The following is a 4,631-nucleotide window of genomic DNA, read 5'->3' as shown; positions in this document are numbered from 1 at the left end:
TGTGTGCGTGTGTGCATGTGTGCGTGTGTGTGTGTGCGTGTGTGCATGTGTGCGTGTGTGTGTGTGAGTGTGTGTGTGTGTGTGTGTGTATGACTCACTCACAGAATGTGCAGAGATAAAATGTGATAAATGTTTCATAGACAACATAGCATTAAGGAGGGAAGTTAGAAGTCCACAAATGATGAAGGCCATTTGAAACAAGATACATTTAATATTCTTTGGGAGCAATAATGGATAAAAATTGATGATATATTAGAGATGAGTTACTTAATAGTTAATGAATTTCTATGTTTCTGTTGGATTGTAAGAGGGTTACATTCACTGGGCACTCTGTGGTGAGGTCCCCTGATTACATACATTAAACCATTTAACTCTCAGAACCTCGACGAGGTAGGCATTCTTATTTTCAATTATCAGTGAGAAGATTGGCGTTATAGCAGATGAACTTGCCTAAGGTCACAGAGGTCAGTAGTGGCTGGTCACAGGGACCATACACATAACTTACTTTTTATTACCATCTTCTAGATGTACTCAACACAGAATGACAGCCCCTGCCTCTGAGTATCACAATCATTGGCAGAAATCCCGAGGATGACTGCTTTCCCCTCCCGCCCCACCCCCTACCCCTGGGTTAGATTTTCAGGGCTTGCTTCTGTCTGTACTTAGTTTTTTGTTTTTTTCCAACTTGGAAGTCCAAATGTGGGATGGAAGTTTGACAAACAAAACAAAACGATTAAAATAGCTCCCGTAAAAGATGAGAGAAGGACTCTGGAAACTGCAAGAGGAAGGATCTGGGTTTTACCAGTTCCCTCTCCCCTCTCCCACCCCCCCAGCTCCTCAACCTCCTACTCCAGCTTCAGGTATCCACGGACGTGGAATCTCAGGTCGGTTCTGTTTGTCCTCAATTCACAGTCCAAAGCCTCTTACCATCCCAGGAGAGCTTTGCACCCTCCAAGGCAGCCCCAGGGTTTCAAGCCCGAATGATTCTCAGGGAAACCACCTTAGAGAGTCCTTGGACTCCGCGCGCATGGGGAAGCCTGAGCCTAGCCCCTCCTGGCGCCAGGAGGCGCCACAGCGCGCGAGCCCCGCTCGCCACTCCCTCCGGGCCCCGCCCCTAGCCCCGCCCCCTCCCCCGGGCGGGGGAGACGGCCGCTCCCCGCCCGCTCGGCGCAGGCGCAGTCGGCTCTCCCTCCCTCGGCTCCGCTCGCAGCGCGCCCGCCGCGGCGGAGTGGAGTGGCGTCCGTCCGCCGCCGTCGTCCTCCGCGTCTCCCGAGCCGGGCACGCGCACCCTGCGGCTGTGCGAGCGCCGCCGAGCGCGGGCGGCGGCCGCGGCGGGTCCGGCAGGTGAGTGCGGCGGCGGGAGGGTGAGGCGGGCGGCGTAAGCACCGCCCCCTCGGCGCCTCGCCTCGCGCCCTCGTCCCGCCGGCCCGGAGCGCGGCCGGGCAGGTGCCGGCGGCGGCGGGGAGGGTGCGGACGCCGCCCGCCTACTGCGGAGCCCCGGGGACCCGGAGGGCGACGGCCCCGGCGCTCACCTGGCGGCCCGCGCGGCCTCGGGCGCGGAGTTGCTTAAGTCGCGGGCGGCGCGGTTGGCCGGGGATGTGCGGGTGTCGCGGGTTCCCGGTTCCTCCTCCGCGGTCGGCCCGGCCTGACTTCGGGAGTCGGGACACCGTGGGGGTGGGAGAACACCGGTTCCCTCTGCGTGGGCCGCTCGCCCCTGGCCGCCCGCCCCCGGCCGCCCGCGGACTAGCGAGGCTGAGCAGAGGATGGTGCCGGGTGGACGCTGCAGCACGCGAAGAGTTGCCAGTTGTTGGAGATTCAAACATCCGATCCGTAATGGCTGGCTGGAGCACTCTGCTCCGAGTTCGAGCCGGCGCCCCAGAGGCGCTTTAGTTTCAAGGAAATGTTACCTGTTCCCAGCCTACCTGTTTATACACTCCTCAGTGTCCCCCGGTGTCAAGGAAAGAGCCCTGTGATCTTTTTGCTCTGGAATGATTGCATAATTGGAGGAGAGGCCAATAAGAGGATTAAAACAAACCGTTCTATTGTCAATCTCTTGAAAGACCCGGTTTCTGTTCATTACACTGTTCTTAAGTTTTTTGCTTTTAAACAATGAATCGAGAGGGAAGAAGGAGACAGAGGAGGTATGCAGCCCGCCGTTGTAAATATTTGATACTGTTAAATATTTCACCAGTTTTATGGGGCCTTGTTCAGTTATCGTGTGTTATTTATTTACCAGGACTGTGCGTTTTCAGAGGACTTTTCATGTTTGAATAGACACTGCGTTCTGAATCTACTTCTCAAGGCCCTAGGGGAACACATCGCAGGAACTTAACAGTTAAACAGATTTATTCAGCGATACATTCTTAACTATAATAATATAGAACAGACATCTTTCAACTTTTTTCTCTTTCCGGTCCAAGGATGTTTTGAATTAATGCATACTTTTGTGAATGAGCGTGCTTGATGAAGCGCTTCATTGCCCCTTTCTCATAGCAAGTCATCTGTGCTCATGAACGAATCTCACCTGCCACGGTGTGGTTGATGTTCCTCTGCTTTGTGGAGTTTTGATGTCTCTGTTTAAATGCAGCTGTACTTTTGAATCAGTGTAATTCTATCCTTCGAAACATAGTCTTTGCCTCAGAGTTTCCTTATGCCTCTACTCTGTGTATACATGGATGCAATACAAATATATATTTTTTTCTAATGGAAAAATTCCTAGGACTAGCCCGCCCCTCATTTTTAAACCGTGGCAGACTGGAAACTTGGACATTATGTTAGTTTTGTATGTGTTGTATGGGTTAGATAAACCTTGCTTCTCTTCTGAGCAGGTCTCAGAGGCTTAGCTGAAGAACGGCCTAACTCTCAGAACCCTCTTCCACCAAGCATTCGACCTTGAGTAAATCATTTATTGAGCATAATATGTAGAAACCTATTAAAGTGTAGTGTTTCAACCCAATATGAACTTTATAAAGGTGGGATATGAGTTTAACTAGACATTCCATTGTGATGTGGGGGAGGGAGGAAGGAAGAAGCCTTAGCCTGACTGGAGCCCAGGTGGGCACTGTTTGATGGCTCCTTAGTCCTCAGGCCATTTTTAGGTTATAGATAGCTTTATCAGATTTTTCAAACCTGGAAACTGAAGTACAGAAAATCAAAATAACTTGCCTGAAGTACATGGCTATCATTTATAGTGGCTGATCGAAAAGCCGGTATCAAAAACTGTGTTAGAACCCCAAATGGAGATTTAAACTCTGTTGTTCCTTATGCTACTGGTCTATGCCTTCTGAAAAAAAAAAAGATCTTTGCATTTAGAGAGCATGCCAGTGAAAGGTGTTATTTGTGTGTCTGATTAAAAACTACCCAAGTGTCCCGATGATGGTGACGTCGCTGTTGCCACTGTTACTGAGTTCGAAGTCCTAATCTAAGCTTGCTCTAGCTCATTTACCTTCACCAACGAAGAGATAGGTCATTTATATCCCCTTGCCTTTGGTAGCTGAGGAAATTGATATGTGAGTGGTTGTGTAGCTTAGCCGGGATCGGATAGCTGATTAAGCGACAGGTCGATTAGAAGTCAGGCAGCTTTAGTAACAGGGCTTGCAACCTTCATGAACCCACAGCTGCTTGTGGTATGGGTTGTGACGCTGGGGTTGTTTGCTCTTAGTCATGAAGTCCCACCAGTTCCTGCTGAAGGATTGCCTGGTCTTAATTACTGCCCTGCCACTTCATCTGTAGGTCGTAATGCTGAAAAATTGTTTTTAATCTAGCTTCTATGAGATAGTTATATGAGTGTAAGATGTAATTCTTATGTCACCAGAGGGTTTTAAACAAAATACTCAGTGAGTATCTACTTTGCAAGCCAGCGGGGGTTAAAGGAAGCTATAAAAAGTTGAAGGTAGGAACTTACGATGCTCCTATATACTATATAATATGTTCCTCAAAACTTAGATGGGGCAGGGTTATAGCTCAGTGGTAGAGGGGATTGCTTAGCCTGTGAGACTTAAAGCGCAGTCTCTAAGATGCAGAAAGCAGCAGCCTCCACCAAAACAAAACAAAGACAATTTAGAAGGAGATGTATATGTATGTTTGTATGTATATGTATGTATATATATATACACATAAATATACATACACGTACATATATAGCACACACATATATGTATGTGAAAATCTATGTATAAATTTTGTTGAGTATTCAAACAAAGATCTATGGTACTTGAGTACTGGGGTGGAAGCAGAGATGATAGTAGGTAGAGGTGTGTGTTAAGGTAAGGACAGAAAGTTATGAGACTGTTTGTTCGGGAAAATATATTTTAAAGGTAAACATTTGGCCAGTATAATGCAGGTCAACAAAGTTTGCTACCATATCTGCTTCCTAGCGTAAAAGCCAACTGTCAGGGTTTGGAAAACTCATTTAACTAGTTTCTCCTTTGCCCCAATGCTCTCTCTAACTCCCATCCCTAACCCCCACCCCAGCACGCTAGAGCACAGGCTTCTGTAATGTTGTACCCTTGTATTTATTTTCTAACCTTCCTGAAACTTTACTTATACTGTACCCTTTTACTTATTAATTTTGATATTTGTGCTATATTTGTACCTCTTTCTTCCTTCCTTCCTTTCTCCCTTTTTTTTTT

General features: G+C 48.0%; 1 protein-coding gene across 3 annotated transcripts in view; it reads left to right on the top strand.

Moving 5' to 3' along the window:
- The first annotated feature begins 1,157 nt into the window (after window positions 1-1,157).
- Window positions 1,158-4,631, top strand: part of Rab3ip (RAB3A interacting protein) — a 47,196-nt gene continuing 43,722 nt past the window's right edge. For 2 of the 3 annotated variants that reach the window (XM_031349274.1, XM_031349273.1), the window contains exon 1: window positions 1,158-1,344. The gene's annotated coding sequence lies outside the window, so the exon portion shown is untranslated. Of the gene's footprint in view, window positions 1,345-2,027; window positions 2,142-4,631 lie in introns of those variants that run through there. The other variant, XM_031349271.1, reaches the window with a different exon arrangement.

Source organism: Mastomys coucha, unplaced genomic scaffold (genome assembly GCF_008632895.1).
Source record: "Mastomys coucha isolate ucsf_1 unplaced genomic scaffold, UCSF_Mcou_1 pScaffold4, whole genome shotgun sequence".
Lineage (NCBI taxonomy): Eukaryota > Metazoa > Chordata > Mammalia > Rodentia > Muridae > Mastomys > Mastomys coucha.
Note: the sequence above shows the minus strand (reverse complement) of the source record. Positions and strands in the feature narration are given on the sequence as shown.